Below are 18,907 nucleotides of genomic sequence, written 5' to 3' on the forward strand. Positions count from 1 at the left end.
TGGGTGCACAATAAAAAAAACCCCAGGTGGTCGAAGTTTCCGGAGTCCTCCACTACGTCGTCTCTCATAATCATATGGTGGTTTTGGGACATTGAACACCACATATCTATGTACTACCCTCTGCCGTTTTGGTACAGTGTAGTTTTGGTATGCATACGCAGTGTTGCTAGAATGAAAGCCTTCGAGACAAGGAGGCGTTTTGCGACGTCCCCGCTAAGGAAGGGCGCATTCCGCTGTGGCATCGTGAAAAGGGTAGATTGTAAACGGGGTGCGCGTAGGAAATAAGCGTGAAAATACGGGAGCAAGCTGAATTCCGGGGCGAGGAACCTTTGCATTATCAGTACGGTCAAGAAAAACCCACAGCACGAGCTGCTATACTCCCAACTTGATACGCTGTTCTGTTGCCGTGATTGACCGCCGGTTTATCTGCTCTGCACATTACGTGGCCAGATCCGCATAGCTCGCTCATGAGCGTTTAGCCTTGTTTCGACAAGAAAATGAAGCAGTGCGCGCGAACAGAAAAGCGTCGAAAGACGAGCAACCACTTTCCTCGCTTATACTCGCGACTGGATAAACTGCCCTCTGAGATATCGTACCGCGCGTAATATTAAGGTAAGGAGGGGAATTTCAAGGGCTCGTTAATAGTGTGTCTAACACGTAGTACACGTTGCAGAGGCGTAGCAATGACATCATGCTTGGGGGAAGGGGGGGGGGGGGGTCTGACTTTTTTAGATGTTTAGCTGCGTGTGTGCTTGTATGTACTTTATGTAACACTCCACTCTATCTGGCTAAGCCGATGATAGAGTGGTACTGCAGTAAGATTGAGCGTTGAAGCTAGTTGATGCTGCATTATTTGCACGTTTCACAGCGCATGACACAAGGAGGAGACTCTGCTGTGTGGCATTTTCTTCGAAAACGTATATTCTCCTCCTTCGTTAACGTTTGGGGGCCTTTTACACAGTACGATTAATCTTGCCGCTCATGTCACGCAGCGAACGAAAGGAAAAATATGCATCACTGCGCGAGTTGGTTCACGTGAAAAGTTTAAAGCAGCGCAAAAAACAAACAAACAAAAAAAAACGAAAGCACAAGACAAAGAGGACCACAAGTCAATGCACCGGAGTCCTGCGGTCCAGCGCCCTGATCTGTGGTCCTCTTCGCCTTGTGCTTTCGCCTTTTGCAGTGCTTTAAACAGTAAAAGAAAAGTTTTCTTTGCGGCTTGTACTCCCCCCTCCATTAATCCCTGCAGATTCGAATTTCGCGCCATGTCGAGCTTTCCCCAATACTTTCCACTCCGCAAGCTAGCGCCCAATCAGTGCGCGCGCCTTTCGCGCTGCTGCCACATACACACCAAGCACTCGGGCTGATTCGCTACTCACTATTCTCCTGTCTGACTCGCTGCAGCGGTCAGTTTTGTTTTCTTTTTTGTCTACAAAGCCCGTCGCTCTGTCCGGCGACAGACTGCGTCTCGCGGCGGCACAGTCGCTGTGTAGTCTTGGCACAAGGTCGTGGCCGACCCGTATCGCCACCATCGGATGCGCCTGCAGAAGGATGCGCGGCCAGCAGCAGCAGCAGCAGCAGCAGCAATGCCGGCGGGAAATGAAAACACTGAACCGGTTCGCGCTAAGCGCCGCCAGGAGCGGTAGAGAGAGGGGGGGCGCTGTTGCGGCTTTGAAAGGCACATCTCTCGATCGGGCCAACCCTCGCACGTGTCGAGCAATTATGCGCGCGTGTGTGGGAACGACGATAGTTATAGCGCGAGAACAAAACGACGACACAGAGACAAGAAGGACACGAAAGACACGTCTCTGTGTCGTCGTTTTGTACTCGCGCTCTAACTATCGTCATGCCATACCAACTAGCCCAAGCTGCCACACTTCTAAGTTACATGTGTGGGAACGTTTCGGCGAATCTGTACGAGCACATCGATGCTTCCTTCGAAGGGTTTTTGAAGACCTTCAGTGTATTCCATCAACTCTGCCAATCTGCAGTTGACCCAACGCTAAGTAACCGGTGAAGGTTAGCGCGAAAAATTAAGGTACAGACACAATTGTGCAAACGATACACGGGAACTCGAGCACTGTTTTTTACTCTGTTTCGAGTGAACAGATGACGCGGTGTGATATAAAGCCATTAAGGCATATTATCTGTCACCTCTTTTTCCTATCGTGAAATACAGTGACGCAACCATTTCTTTTTTCTCTTGGAGAAAAAGGCGAGTCAACTGTCTTTGTGCATGTTTGTCCGTCTATATATACACATGCAACATGGACATTTTTTAGGTAAAATCCGAACACCACCCCAACGATTCCCCTCCGCATATACGCCAAGATCACCATATATCGTTAATACTGGTGCACTTGCCGTGAATTGCTGGGAAATTCTTGGGCTGCTGTTTGCATTGACGTCACAAGAAAAAAAGTGACTCCCCCCCCCCCCCCCCTTCCCCCTTCCCCTGTCATCCATAAGGTTGGCTGCGAGTGCACTTGTCGATACCGGCGGTAGAGGACGACAAGACTAACTTTGCATTCCAAGAACATTTTACTTCTTCCCACTTTATATATACTTTATACCCCACCCTCCCCCGCCCCCGTCTTCCCGTAAAACGGAGAATCAAAGGCAAACCATTGGGAGAAGCACGTCATTCCTTTATTTTAGTTTTTCTTTCTTTCAAAAGGCTGTTTAGCTTTGTCGTTATTATATGCTTGCGCACGCACTTACTATTCGTTGAGACATATACGCGCCGGTCTCTCCAAACACAGCTAGCTCGTGAAGACGTGTACTGTGGCACCGCGTCTTTTGTAGTCCGCGTCTTTTTCGGGCGCCACACGTTTTCACGATGTTTCACCACCGACAAGTTCACTCTTACATCCTGTCACAGCTGTAGCTCTGCTGGTTGATGGAATTCCACAAATGACATCTGTAACTTGGCGCTAGTTTAGAGGGAATCAAAAGGCGAGAAAGCGAGGACAGAGCGCTGAGGTGTTGCACTCACACCCGACTAAAATATAGCTGCAATAAAAAGCAGTAAAGGGGCATATTTAGAGCAAACGTCGCCGCGTGTCATTGCTCCGGGGGAACTGAGCGACGTTTTCCGTCCGTGGTAGTGGCGGATCCAAAAGAAAGATCTGCGCGTATACATAAAGCCGTTGTAAAGCCTGTTGCGCTGCTACGCCTTGCATACTCTCGTTCACATTCGATCTTCTCTCGCACGTAGACTCCCTTCGCTGCACACTTCTAATCTCGGACACAACACAAATATACACGCAGGAGCGTTCTTCCCTAGTGGGTAGACTCGGATAATTGTCTTCATTTTTTACATCTTTTTTTTTTATCGCGCTTACTGGCCGGAATCCCAGTGCCATGCGAAAGGCAAAGCGACAACACACGCACGCTCTTCCTCTACCCTTGACCGACTTGGACCGTTTATCGGCGCGGTGGCCGATGAAGCCCGCCAGCGAATCGAAAAGAGGAGAAAAGCCGCCCTTCTCCCCCCGGCCTCAACAACCGCACGCTGTCCGCAACAGCCAATGAGGGTCTGCGTTGTTGCCCCGAGGCTCGGTCGTTACTTTTTCTGCGCCATCATTCATTAATTGCATCCCGGCCAGCTTCACCACCGCGTGAAAGCTCAGTGTCGAGGCCGCGCCGTGAAGCTCGCCCGAGCGGCCTGCGTGTTGTATATGGATTGACCTGTAAGCATGTTCGGCACGAAGGGTAGTAACAGATTTTGGTACGAGAGATCTTCCTCTGTGGTGCGCGATTCTGCGTTGCGTTTGTTGCATGTGGCACGCTTGCGTGCGCTTGTGTTGGCGTCCTGTTTTGCTCGTTTAGTTTTGCTCGGGACAGATATGGCCGCTGAAAGACATGGCCGTTGCATATCACAAATCGTGACATCGTTGTGACGTAATAACTGCGGATTAAGGGACCGCCCTGTCGTCGTCTTGTGTATCGCGTTCTTGTCACGCAGTTGGTGTCACGCTGGTCCAACGTTCGATGCACATAAGCCGAGCAGGCAGCTTGTTTGAACGCCGCCAGTGTGACACCAGCAAGCGCTGACGTTTAAACTCGGCGCCGCGCCATCTTCCGATGAAGGGAGAGGATGAGCGCTGCCTCGATGCGCGCGCCCCCGAGCGGGCATCGAGGCACTCTCCGGCTACATAAAGCACGTAGAACTTTCGTCTAGCCGTAAAGCCCCTAGGGGCTTTACGGCTACACGATGTTGCGCACCCTTTCTCTCCATAGGAAGAAGGATCGGCGCCGAGCATACAAGCCACTCGCCGATTCTCGCAACTACTAGGCCTGAGCACACGAACAAGAGGATGGGGGAGGTCAGCAGTTTCCGGGCCACGCTGCCATATGGAATACGTGGGATAGTGGCCTAGGAACTTTACGACAGCGACAGCCAAATGTCAGCGCCGCGACCAAGACACACCGCAGTCGGAGCAGCTATACCAAAGGACAGAAAATAGATAATGACAAAACAAATCGAATAAACACAATCGTAATAATCGTAAAACACAATCGAATAAACAGAATTGTGTTTCATGTGAACCTGACCTGGAACGCAAAGTCGGTGCGGAAGAAGAGTGGAGCGAAACAGATTATATGCGGCTTAATCAGTCAAACTGTGCGGCTTAATGTGATCTGTGGCTTAATTGGTCAAATTCAACTATATAATTAATTACTCAACGTAGGACGTCGGTTTAAGGTGCTCGCATGAAGCGTCCGAGGGGTCGATTCAGTGCAAGACATATGCACTCATTGCTCGTTGCGTGTCGCTTGCCTTACGTGAATTTAGAAATGATTTTTTCGCCTTCTATCGTTGCAAGAGTCTAGCACCTGCAGAATTCTCCCCTTTGAAAGGAATGAAAGAAAAAGTTCAAGCCAATCCAGAGTGCGGATACGTAGTTAGTGAAGGCGACTGGGCAATTATAAGATAGCACTGGCTATCACCCCCCCCCCCCACCAAAAAAAAAAGAAAGAAAAAGTCGTTCACTCTCACCGTCTGACCGCAAAAGTGAACGACTCTTGTTTGCAAGGAAAGAAAAAAAAACGCGGCGAACTGAGCGAAGAGGCTTTGTAGGTAAAGAGAACAAACTCGGCGACCTGAGTGAACAGGCCTTGCAGGCAGTGAAAGGTCGAGCTGGATCGGACTCAATCACGAAATATATTTTGCGCTAAGGGCTCACTCGTACACAGGCTCAGCGATATTTTTATCAACCCAACTCCCTCAGCTCTCTAAAAGTTTTTCCCAACCGGACTCACTCAGCCTCACGGCCTGATCTCGGTCAGAGTGAGTAAACTCATGAGTGATTTTTCCGACCAGCTTCATTGTTTATTTTCATCAACGTAGCGTCTAAGAAACAAAAACGAGCCCTTATAAATTGCCCTTTCCTCTCACTTACGAAAGACAAGCGTTGTCCATTCGGCCTCAGCACTGTAGCAGGATACATTACAGCGTGGACAGGTATGCGCTAAATACACGGTTACGAACTAAACGAAGGACGTTCTTCCAAGCCGAGCGCAAAAAAAAAAAAAAAAAAGAAAACCTACCGAACCGGACCCAGTGTACGTGCGCGAAGCAAACTTATAGAATACTGCACTCTCTCTTCTGACTCGGGGACCAATAAACGATAAGAGAAAAGGTCCGCGTGTGTGTATCGCGAGGCCTCGAGACAAGCAACGCCGGTGACATCACCAATCTGGGAAGGCCCTACACTTAATGTGGGCACGTTCGCGAGCACACACGAAACGACCTCTCGGGTCTGACATTCGAAAGAACTGGTTCCCCGGACGGGGCGAGATGAAAGTTACGCAACCGCCGCCCTCTCTCTTTCCAATCGTGAACATTTGCGGTTGGCTGCTGCAGGAGAAAGGGGACGCCACCGTCACGTCTTGTGTGTGTGTGTGTGTAACGTGACGGGCATACAGTAACCCTCGAAACCCGACCGTCATGCGGTGTAAGGGAGCGGTGCAACCGCGCTGAAGTGTGCAGTGACGCTCATCGTATATGACTTGCAACGCGGTGACCACGGTTTAAAGGGCGCTACACTGTAAAACCTGCAAACTCGCAAGGAAATACCAATAGTCGAAAACGCGTTCACGTCACTGATTGTTTTCTATGTTGGCATCACCGTGCAATGTTGGCGCCACATGGACCTCGTGCAGCATGTTGCGATTCATATTGGGTGTGACTGTTGAGTACTGTTCAGTACCCAAAACCAGCTTTCCCATATTTCGCATTTACTGAGAAGCTGTTATTTATTCTTTTTTTTTTGCAACCAACACATGTGACGCATTGGCTACAGCAGTGTTTTCTTACATCACTTTAAATTTCGCTCTAAATTTAAAAAATACTAAAAAACTCGTTAAGCCTTTGCCTAGCGAACCGCCGAGCACAACAAGGCCTCTGCGTCGGAGGCCACCGGGAATCGCGACCGATGGAGACGCCGCGCATAGAGTCTCATGGCAGAACATAAAGGCCTGGCCACACGCAACCGTCGGGGCACGTCAGCGCGGAGCTTTCTGACGCGGCGCCAGGGTGCGTGGCTACGCGATGCTGCGCGCCCACGCGGCGCCGCGTCGAAGTTCCGCGCGCTGACCATGGCCTCCGAGATCGCGAGCGCGGCAGAGAAACCCGCGGCGCGCCCGCAATCTCGGAAGCCATGCGCTGACGCCACAGTGCCTATTCTAGACACTGTACTGACGCGCTAAAACGGGTGCGTGTGGCCAGTCCTTAAGATAGAAAGTGAAAGCAAGCGTCGCTACCACACACCGCAACCCCTGGCCAAACCGCGCATGCGCTGTAGCTAAGCCACGCCCACCGACGATGACATCGCGCGCAACCTCCGCTCTACAGGCCAAGTCTGGCTGTACCCGACCGTGCTGAGTCTGCCGTGGGGCGTCCCAAGAAAGAACACACTCCCGAGGAGGAAACCGCGCATCTCGAAACTTCAGACGTGCCGGTCGCCGGAGAGTACGTGCAGCGAAGGGACAGTGCTTAGCTGTACGTGCCAAACCTTGCCCGATTCAGTGCAATCTTCCCGAAAAATAAAATCATCATCATCATCATCATCAGCCTGACTACTTCCGCGGCAGAACAAAGACCTCTCGCATGTTCCGCCAGTTAACCCGGTCCTGTGCTTGCTCCTGCCAATTTATACCTGCAAACTTCTTAATCTCATCTGCCCACCTAAACTTCTGTCTCCCCCTAACCCGCTTGTCATCTCTGAGAATCCCGTTAGTTACCCTAAATGAACAGCGGTCATTAAGGGTAACAAACTGGAAGGGTAACTAACTGGTAACTAATTGGAAAAATAAAATATTCTTTACTAACTCGGGCAACCTTACTTCTACAGTACTCTAAACAAATGTCGTCTCTCATTACCAATTACGCAGCTTCGGTATGTAAGTTAGCGTCAATCAATCAATTAATCAACATATAAATCACAGCTTTTGCAAGCTTCTAAATAAATCATATTCTTCGTTCAATGAACACTAACCACAGACGAATTAAAGATCCTAAAGCAGTACGTCCCACAAGTTCAATACAACAAGACTGCGGCGCAATCATACTCTACCCATCAAGCGCACGTCAATATAAACGGCTCGCTATTATTGTACAGAGTTTTTCCAATATCAGTATATGGCAGCGATTTAAAGAGTGAATGCGATTCCCCATCGTGATGGTTGCTGCAACACTTCGTTGCGTACTCACGCAAAAACACCCAGTCCTGGATTAGACCAACTTGACCCCATGGAGCTCACGCACGTGTGCACCACAACTTTCTCGGTAATCAGTGTGCTGAGTGGAAAACACTGGATACTATTGGTGGAAGCGAGCTTCCTCCACTTCAAGTGACTATACTGCAAATGCACACGGGCTACATTCTGCGCTACATTCTGGTCACGTCTGTCCGTCGGTCGGGGAATGTCAAACCTCTCCTCTGTCTCACAAACGTATCTCGAAACGCGTAGAGGGAGAAACGAGAGCGGAGCGATTCCCCCCCCCCCCCCCCCACCGGCGTGCGATATTGCTCAATGGTTTCTCGCTGCGCGCAGGTTACACGTGCGGCAGCGCCGAAGTTTTCACTTTCGCTGAAATTCCAGCGCGATCGAAATCGACCCGGTCGTCGTGAGATCGGCCGTCGTCTTCCGCAATACCCAGACCAGGCGTTGCGTTTAGATGCACTCCATCGACTTTCGTGAGTGTAGTCCGCAAATACAGATCGACAAAATTTGCGATGCCATCATGACTTCACTATATGATCGACGTCACGTAGTGACATCATCACATGACAGCGTAGCTTGGTCAACGATGGGATGACACAGGTAGACTTTCAGAGAGGCGCGAGTCTTAGATAGACTGCGAGAAGAAAACGTTTAGCCTCAGAGTCGTCTCAGACGAATACGTAAGGGACCCTCTAAGTTTTTGACCTATACGCGTGCGCACGGGGGTTGGGGAAGGGGTGGCGGTAATGTGAGCCCCACACTTTGACCGTGGCCCACGAGATGCCGGGCGCACACGCCACGCGCCCGCCACATCGGGGGCCTTGCTTTTTCATAATATATATAGAGAGTACGAGCGCTGGGACGAACCTTCGCGCCCTCACCCTCTTCCCTTAAACGGTCCCTGAAACCGCTTTTTCACATTCCGTTTTTGATTAGACCACTACTGGAGCAAATCATTGGCACCAGAGTTCAATCGAAACGTTATTAACGGAGCTACAAGTACTAGAAAAGTATCCTCCTCCTCCGCTCTGCCTTTCACCCACAACTACCATCAACCCTTCCTTCAAGCGCTCGGGGCTAAGCTCCGCCTTCACGGCGCCTGTGTCACGATGTGGCGTGAGACAGGATACCGTGAAGGCCGTTCCACGCGCTTCCCGCACAGCCGCAACGCACCTGCAGGGACCCCTACCGCACGCAAGCAGGGAACAAATAAGCCAATTGGCGACGCTGCGGAGGCTGACAGAGCGTCGCCAATTGGCTTATTTGTATCGGCGAGTGCGTTGCGGCTGTGCGGGAAGCGCGTGGATCGGCCATAAATCCCGTCGCCGAGCCGATACCGGCAGTCTGTGCTGCGCGTTCCGCAGCCAATCAGATCAGCTGGAAAATATTACGTCAGTGGGGCAGAGCGTGTCGCTTGCTGTACACGGGCGGTTGAAAACGCGTTTGGCCTGGTCGCAGCGATATGGAGCGATTCGCAGCTTTAAAGCGTTGTAATAAATTACACAGTTTATGCAGATAGCTCAAATCGGTCTCTAAATTACCCTTGGGACTTGGTCTACCGGCCTAATGTGTTTGTAAAGAAACCGACAAAACAGTTTGAGGGTCCCTTCAAGAAGAACACTGCGCACGCCCATGGTTTTCGAGAAAGAGAGATATATATATAAAGATGCAAGGAAAGGCAGGGAGGTTAACCAGACGCACATCCGGTTTGCTACCCTGCACTGGGTAAGGGATAAAGGGGAGAAAAGAGGTTGCAGAGAGATGAGAAGGTACACACAATCACGAGCACACTCGGGGAGCACACACAGTCTACAGACGGTCGCTCAGGTTTGTTGACTTTAGGTAAAGTAGCAGTGCTTTAGTTGCTTTCTGCGCAACTGACGCAGATGCCCAAGGTCCTAGTATCTTCTGCACACAAAATGGTCCGGGGTCAAGTCGATTCAAAACCATCCGTAGCTGGCATCGCTGTGTGTCGTAGCAAGCGCAGCTGCACAGGACGTGTTCGATGGTCCCTTCAGCTCCACAGTAGTCGCATGTAGGAGTGTCTGCCATACCAATGCGAAAGGAGTACACCTTTGTAAATGCAACACCCAGCCAAAGGCGGCATAACAGTGTCGCATTGGAGCGGGAAAGTTGTGATGGTAGCTTTAGCTTGAGCGAAGGATCCAGTTCATAAAATTGACACCTTTGGAAGCTGGTAGACGACCAGAACGTGCGTGTGAGATCTCGAGCCAGCAGGTAAAGTTGTCTTGCTGCATCATTCCTTGATAGAGTAATCGGGACTATACACGGGTTCCTTCATGGGCTGAGCGGGCTGCATCATCGGCTAATTGATTTCCGGTAATACCGCTATGTCCAGACAGCCATTGATATATAATATCATGCCCTCGTGCTAGAGCTTCATGATGGCAATGTCTTATTTCTTGTACTAATTGTTCATGACTCCTCCTACGCATGGCAGACTGCAAACTCTGAAACGCTGCCTTCGAATCACAGAATATGACCCATTTTCCTGGACGTTCTTGAACGAGATATTGTAAAGCAGCCCTTATAGCAGCAAGCTCTGATGCCGTAGATGTAGTCATATGCGACAACTTAAACTTGATTGTCATTGCTGCAGCCGGAATTACAGCGGCACCTGATGAGCTGCTGGACGAGACGGACCCATCAGCGTATATCTGCGTTCGGTCTAAGTACAACTCATGTAATAATAGCAGTGTTGCTTGCTTCAATGCTACTCTGGAGTGATTGCTTTTTTTTTTTATTCCCGGAATTTCTAGACGTACTTGCGGCTGGTCGAGGCACCACAAAGGACATGCCATTCTCGCAGCTGGCGTATATCCTGATGGAATGCTGTTTAAGTGCTTGGCTACGACGTCTGAAAACGTAGCACGTGGTCTTCCGGAGGGTAGAAGGGCCAAGTGGTGGCCGGGGACACGGCTAGCATGTCGAATGTGCGCTCTGAGGCAATCCACAACTCTATATGTCCTGACCGGGTGGTCTTTGGCAAGCATGATTGTGGCATAAGTAGAAGCGCATCGGGGCAGTCCTAGGCAGATACGCAGTGCCTGACCCTGCAAACTCTCCAATGAATGAGTATTGGATTTGCAAGTGTTAGTCAGTACCGGCAAGCTGTAGCGCAATAGACCCAGAAATAGGGCCTTGTACAGCTGTAGCATGGAGGCCACAGAAGTTCCCCATGCTTTCCCGCACATGAATTTCATTATATGCACAATAGATAGCAGTCTCTTCTTCAAGTACGCACAATGCGGGCTTCACGAAAGACTTCTGTCGATTATTATGCCCAGGAAGCGATGCGTACGTGCATGTTTGACACTCTGCCCATTGATGTAAACAGGGTATGGCGTCATTGGTTTGCGTGTAAACGCCATCAATTAACGCGCACTTCACAGTTGATATAGTTAGGCCTTATTTCTGAAGGTAGGTTGTTGTGAGGGTTGCTGCCCGCTGTATTCGTGCACGCACCTGAGGGCGAGTAACTGCAGCACTCCAGAGGCAAATATCATCGGCGTATATGGATAGGCACACCGACTTTGGCAGAACCTTCACCAGACCAATGAGGGCCACATTGAACAATGTAGGTACTCCTCCCTGAGGTACTCCGTAGTAGGTGTAATGTTCAGCAGTTGTACCCTCATATGTTTGCACAAAGAAACCCCTGCCAGTTATATAATCTTTTATCCATTGAAACATTCGTCCACCAATGCCCATTGCTGCGAGAGAAGTGAGGATGGCATCGTGAGCTACATTAGCCTATGCACCCTTCACGTCAAGAAAGAGTGCCACTGATATGCGCTTGCGACTTTTTTCTTGTTGAACAAATGTCGATAAGTCAAGGACACAGTCGATGGAGGAGCGGCTCCGACGAAAGCCTGCCATGCAAGAAGGGTATTTGGTGTATCGTTCCAAGTACCACTCGAGACGAAATAGAACCATTCTTTCCATCACTTTTCCGAGGCAGCTTGCGAGGGCAATAGGGCGATACGCTGTCAAGTCCAATGGTGATTTTCCCGAACGCACGACCGAACACATTTAGCATGAGTATGAACGCATTCTTAGCTTCTGCCTGAGTGTTCCCTTGGTTCGAATGCTCTATGCACACTCTTGATGCGTCATACATTTAGGACGACTCGTTGATAACTCTCAAACGACTTGAAAACGACTTGCACACTACTGATTACTTGTTTGAACTAGTAGAAGACGACTTGTACTAGTGATCTTTCTCCACTGTCACCCTCTGACACAGAGGGCGATAGTGGAGTGATGTCCTCGAGCAGTGAAAGGCAGACAGTGGTGAGCGCACAAATTCCTCACCTTTTTCTAAAATGAGGAATCACTGTAGCGCAGATTTCACAATGTATAGGAGCCTCATAGAACTCGGCACTGTAATAGTTGTACGATATAATCAATTTAATATATATGGTGTCAATTCAATGCAATTGGAAATCGATAGACTTGCGATGGGCGTTTCTTGGAAATATTTCCTTTTGGTGGGACTGAGAACGATCTGCTTTCAGTCGTATCAGGAGTTCGTATCAGGAGCTCATAGCGCAAAACAGGCTCCCATGCCTTGAAGATAACACCCATTTTGACGCACAATATAGCAATGTAATTTTCCGCCTGGTGAAATTAGATCTTTCGCAATAAAAGATCTTTAGTGGCATTCGGCGAGCATTTTGTGAAAATTGATTCATTTTTAATAGCCTTCCTTACAGTCGGGGCTTTTTTTTACGACGGCTAACACATTTTTTCCGCCGCCCCAGCACTGTGTTCTCTCCTGCTATGTCTCTAAACTAGGAATTCAAGTTTTGTAAATAAATAAATAAATAAATAAATAAATAAATAAATAAATAAATAAATAAATAAATAAATGCTATGCGCACAGGTACGAAATCACTTCGATTCTCCGATCCTCAAGCTCCTTTATACACAAGCGGTATAACCATACAGGGTGTCCCACATAACTTGCGCCAAGAATTTGAAAGTGAGAGGCACTTAAGAGGCGAATTGAACCAAACGCATACTACTCGCACTAGCCTGTAGGTACTCATGATATTTTTTGTTTCTCCCCATACTAATTAATTAGTAATTCTTAAGTACCTAATTTTTTTAGTTGTGGGCTGTAAATCCAAAATATGAACACTGAGATATATAGAGCACTTGCAGAAACCACCGACTAAGTTGTTTCCTGTACGATACGTCTCGCGCTGTTATTTTTTCCACGTTGTAAAGGAAGTTAGAAGTGTGGCAGTTTGGGCAAGTTGGTATGACATGACCATAGTTATAGCGCGAAAACAGAACGACGACAAAGAGAAAGAGATTCTTGTCTCTTTGTCGTCGTTCTGTTCTCGCGCTATAACTATCGCCGATCGCACTGCTATAATGCTGGTGTAGGCGCGCGCGCGCACGCACGCACACACGCACACACACGGACGCACACACACCACACACACACGCACGTACACACACACACGCACGCACACACACCACACACACACGCACGCACCCTCACACACATACACACCACACACACACACACACGCACGCACACACGCACACACACACACCCTCACACACACACACTTTCACACACACACTCACACACACACCCTCACACACACACCCTCTCTCTCTCTCACACACACACACACACAAACACGCACACACACACACCCTCACACACGAACGCACACACACACACACACACACACACACATACACACACACGCGCCCCCCCACACACAGAGAGAGAGAGAGAGAGAGAGGATGCACGCCTGCCACCACTGCAGAACAGTCACGTGACCCGAACAGGAACGTCATGTATGCCGTGACACCTCCGTTGTAAAGTGAGGGTCGACCTGGCGTTTCATATGCATGCAGCATCACTGTTTTGCCAATGTCAGTGGTACGTTGGCTCGTGTCACTTCGCATGCCGTGGTTGGCCTGTGCCCCCCTCCCCCCCCCCCCCCCCAAAGAAAAAAAATAATAAATATAGCAGCGATGGCAGTCCCCTTGGAAGCTGCCAGTGTCAAGAGTAAAAGCACCAAGGAGGTTTAAATAAATCTTGCAGATATCACTTTAACCTGCTTGGAAACCACGCACGCGTGATAACATCATGACGTTACCACGTGACCGCCGTGGGAAGCAACTTGACCTCATGTACGGGTCACCAAGAGCCACCGCCCGAGCTTCGTATTTGCGCGCGCGTTCAACAACAGAACACAATTCTATCGAGAGCGGGGTGTAAACAGTGTCGGTTGCGAGGAGGGAGCGTGCATACTGATTTCAATCGCGGGCGATCACAACGCACAAGAGGAAAGGGAAACGCACCGATCGGCCAATCAGTGACGACGAGGCTGAAAGGAGCTCCCGCTCCTCATCCGGTGGTCGGGAGAGCGGAGCGTTTTGGATTCGGCACGAGCAGAGGAAGGAAGAACAAGAAACAAGCCGAAGAAGAAGTCGTCCGCCCGGGTCAAGGCCGCACACTCCTGTGGAGAGGCGCCGGACCCACGAAGACGCACGCACGCGTAGTGCCGATACCGCCACAGACTACTACAACGGCGGTCGAAGACAGCATATCGAAGTCCATGTTTTGCATTCAGCCGGCGTCGCGAGATGTACGGCGACTATGCGGGGGTAAATCTAGATACCGAATTTCACTGACCTCCAATTTCGCGCCGGAACTTCAGCGATTCATTCACATTATACACGTACAATAGCGATATCTAATGTCAAGTCAAGCGCTTCGATCAATGCGCATCTCCCTCGTCCTGACCCCACACCGTGGGTGGAGCACGGTATGCAGTGTAATCCACTCCACCAATATAACAGTTTGCCGAAGAGGTTGCCATCGCTTTGGCAATGACCGACCCAATAACCAAGGTGATCGTAAGCGATTCCCAACTCGCCATCCGAAATTTTGACGCGGGCCGTATCTCTACACAGGCATACTCAATCATAAAGCACCACACCCCACCTGTCTCACCTCGTTTTTTTATCTGGGCCCCAGCTCACGAATCTCTTAGTGCAAATGCGCAGGCACACACTCTCGCACGAGATCTCAACTGCCGGGCGGAGTTCCTCACGCCTTCTCATTCTTCGCCCTCCCAGGCCCGCGAAGAACTAACTCCTTTGGTCACTTACACAGACATTCTACAGCACTACAGACTATCCGCTATCGTCCATAAAGACCTCCCTCGACGTGATGCCGTCCTGTGGCGCAAGCTGCAGACAGGTGTCTTTCCCAACCCCGGGCTTTATAGCAAGGTATACCCACACCTCGTGACACCACACTGTAAATACTTCCCACAATCGTCCACCCTCATACACGTGGCACGGACGTGTCCACTGTACGCTGACGCTTCTCACGCAGAAGATACATGGGACGTCCCTTCTGCATATCGCTGACTCGGCACAGCAACGCTGGGTAATCTCGCGTGCATTGGAGGCTGCGGTGTCCCAAGGGATCCCCGCTGACCTCCTCTAAGCAGCGTAACCGACCTCTCGGCCGGTCCCCTCTTTTAGGAGTAATGAGATTTCGACCATCATCATCATCCTGCGCACCTTCATTACCTGCAGATGATGTGCGCACAGACATACACGTATATCTCTTTTGTATGATGAAACACTTAGCTGAAAGTCACCCTTCCGCGGTGATCTATAGTAGCTGGGCTGCTGACCCGCAGGTTGCGGGATCGAATCCCGGCTACGGCGGCTGTATTTTCGATGGAGGCGAAAATGCCGTAGGCTCGTGTACTCAAATTTAGGTGCACGTTAAAGAACTCCAGAGGGTAGAAAGTTTCGGAGCCCTCCACTACGGCGTCTCTCAATCATTTGGTGATTGTGAGACGTTAAACCCCACATATCAATCAATCAATCAGCTGAAAGTCAGCGCTCGTCCTTCTTTCATGCGTACTTTTTTGTCCTTGTCTTGTTCACTTGGCGAAATTTCTCTATGAACCAAGCAGCCAAATCCAAGAATATTCTGCTAATAATTCCCTCCTGATTCAACGTGCGCGCTAAGTGGTACGTTATCTGGAACTCTGGATTATCAAGAACTGCCGGTTTAAATAAAGGCTTTTTTTTCTTCCTTCTCCACACAAGCAGGACCTCGAGGTTTTGGGACATTAAACCCCACATATCAATCAATCAAGTGTCATAGTAATGCCTAAACACCGAAAGAATGTGAATCTAAAAAGAAATTGCCTATAAAAAGCTTAGGCTTGATTATCTTTGACTTTAATCATATATTGTCCATGCGAATATATATTACGTTGTCACGAGTGATAGCAGACGACTCTCGGTGTGTGTCTCGCGCCTTCGCGCGAGGAAGACGACGAAGATAGGCGACGAGCTCGTGAGGCCTCGAGAAATAAAGAAAATGGGCTGGCAGTACATTCCTGGCCTCCAATGTGTGTGGACGTCATTCTTGCATCGCCTCGGAACCCACATATATCCGACGGCCACGACGGCACGTCACATAGGTTATAACTGATAAGCACTTCATATTGTTTACCGACAAAGTTTATTAAAAAGGGGTGGCGTTTCGAAGCTTTCTGTAGACGTTATACACAATAAATAGATAATGATAGTGGGGTGCTTCACATACAGGGTGCCAATTAAATCATGTAGAGGCTTTCTGGAGGAAGAAAAAGAAGAGAAAAAAATTCTATGGTTGCCAAGCGTGACGGAAGTGTTGAGGCTGGTGACCTCCCTTGCTTCTCTCTTCTTTAGTCTTGTTTTCCTCTCTATTTCTATCGTTCTTCCTATTTATCCCATCTCTTTCTCCCTTCTTCCCTCTTTTTTGTGTTTTTTAAGACGTGGTTTTGCCTACGCTACGCCAAGGGACGACAGCATACGGCAACTCGGGCACGTAATGTACTACGCGTACTTGATACCACCGTCGAGGCTCCGGAAGAACAAGAACTCTCCCTGGCGCGAGCGAGCGATCAATGCACTTTTTACAGACTCCGGAACGAACTTTAGTGGGGAAGTTCAGTGCAGAATGTGAATACAATATACGACTAGCGAAGGTCACGTTCTGTTGGCCGTCTCGCCAACAGCGGAAGTTACGAGCGACCGTATAATTAGTGCATACACTAAACACGCTAATTTCGCCGTAACAACTAGTGCGTGCCAATGCGGCCTTTATTTCTTTCATATATATTTTGACCCCCGAGCCGCCAACTCGGCTTAGCTGCGCCTCGCCAGAGACATTATAAAGCCGGCTACTGCAGAGCGCCTAGATTTACTCAGGCGTGGCAGGTACACTAAAAAAAAAAAAATAAAACACTTCCGCTTCGAGCGAATGCAGCCTCGCGCGCCTATTAACGTATCACCAAAATTCCTCGCCACAGCATTTTCCTGCTTTCGCTTTCACAGTGGCTCTCGAGACATCTTTGTTCTTTTTTACAACAAACCACGCGAAACAGCGGCGCCCGAATTTGTATAGCAGTACTGATGGAAGCAAGTGAACCAAGAACGCCCATGATTCGGACAAACTCTGGCATCTGGGTGCATACGCACAAGAGAGGAAATGCTTATTCGGGAAGCCAGATGATGCATGTTAGTTTGGTCAGAGCAGGAACTTGTAGTACCTGTGGTATACAGACGACCCGATTACATAGCTATAGATGTTCTAATGGCAGCTACGTTGTCTGCGGCAGCTGCGTCTGCATAGCACTCTGCAGTGTTTTGCAGAATCAAATTATTCTGATACGGTGGCCTGCTTCCAGAGACACGTAAATTAGGCAGCGCTATAGCTGGCCCGTGAATACTACAGAAGACGACAAGCTAAACGATCGTAAAAATTATAAGGACGGATCGTTATGTTTCTTGAAGGCCATGAGCTCCGTGCTCTCACGGAATTAAGCGCACAAGTCTCAGAAACGCTGTACGTAGAAACAGCGACGCCGCGTATCAGAAACGAAGTGACTCGTTGAGGAATATATACTGAAAAAGGAAGAAGTTCTAGAAATATGGAACCTTTACGAAATGAAAAAAAAATTGCTGAACACGCGAAGTTTTTACAAGCGAACTTGCCTTCAAGGCTGTAACTGGTGCAGCTTTGGCAACTTCGCTTGTCAAACATCGTCTCCAGCGACACTGCGTGTTCAGCGAAGTTTTAGGAGATTGCTCCTTTCGCTGGGAAAGAGGGGGGGTGTCTCTCGTCGTTCCGCCGGTGTGTATTTTAGTGCTCATTGCTCCCGCTAGAGGCGAAGCTGTGCTCTTCGTTTAAACAGTGCTCACTAGATGGCGCGCCGCCGCTCAGGCAACGCTTGCTCTACTCTCGGAGCGTGCTCTAGTTTGGTCGGAGACCGCTAGGTGGCCGTGCCTATAAACAGTGCTTGATCTCGGTGCGCTTCCTGTGTCTTTTGCCGGACATCACTCAGTGCGCTTCGATATCGCTACCCACTATGAACACCCACTATGAACACAGCAGACGCCAAGGTAACGGCCCGGAGGGCTCGCAACGCGTCTGCAGCGCGTGCTCGCCGTCGGGAATCTTCTAAACTTTTCCACTCCATCCTATAATTCAAGATCAACTGCCTTTGTACTTTACGGATTACAAAGCCGTTACAATAAAAGGAAAATGTACGTTCCTCCAAGCTTATCTGATCCTTGAATAAGCTCTTTTCTCCCCTTCATCATTTCCCCAGTGCAGGGTAGCAAACCGGATGTGCGTCTGGTTAACCTCCCTGCCTTTCTTTGCATCTTTATCTCTCTCTCTCTCTCTCTTGAACAAAATGTATATACTGCATTAGTATGTACATATCTGCATATATAGTACATTGATATGTAAATAATAAACATTGTGTATGTAACGTGTATATACAATCACACCACAACAACTCTCGTGTCACATCTTTATGTGATAATGATTAAGCAGATGTACGACGGATTCACGGTTTACCGAATTTCACCTTTGGAGCAAGCTCCCTCATCATTATTCACTTCGTGGTTATGCGGGAATTTTGTTATTTCGTAAAAGATGAAAACCGGTGATTTACCCGTCGTTGCAACTTACCGCGCATAACAGGGGTCTCAAAACACGCGGCCTATGGCTGCAGAAGAAATATGTTTGTAAGTTTGTATAGTGGTACTCGATTTATTTACCCGCCTACTGCGATTTGTCTGGATAAGCTGCAGAGACAGA

At 49.2% G+C, this 18,907-nt stretch overlaps 1 protein-coding gene across 1 annotated transcript in view; it reads right to left on the reverse strand.

The window, feature by feature from the left end:
- LOC119166878 (beta-1,3-galactosyltransferase 1) overlaps window positions 1-18,907 on the reverse strand; it is a 30,782-nt gene that overhangs the window by 7,402 nt on the left and 4,473 nt on the right. The gene's annotated exons all lie outside the window — the stretch shown is intronic.

Source organism: Rhipicephalus microplus, chromosome 6, assembly GCF_043290135.1.
Source record: "Rhipicephalus microplus isolate Deutch F79 chromosome 6, USDA_Rmic, whole genome shotgun sequence".
Taxonomy (NCBI): domain Eukaryota; kingdom Metazoa; phylum Arthropoda; class Arachnida; order Ixodida; family Ixodidae; genus Rhipicephalus; species Rhipicephalus microplus.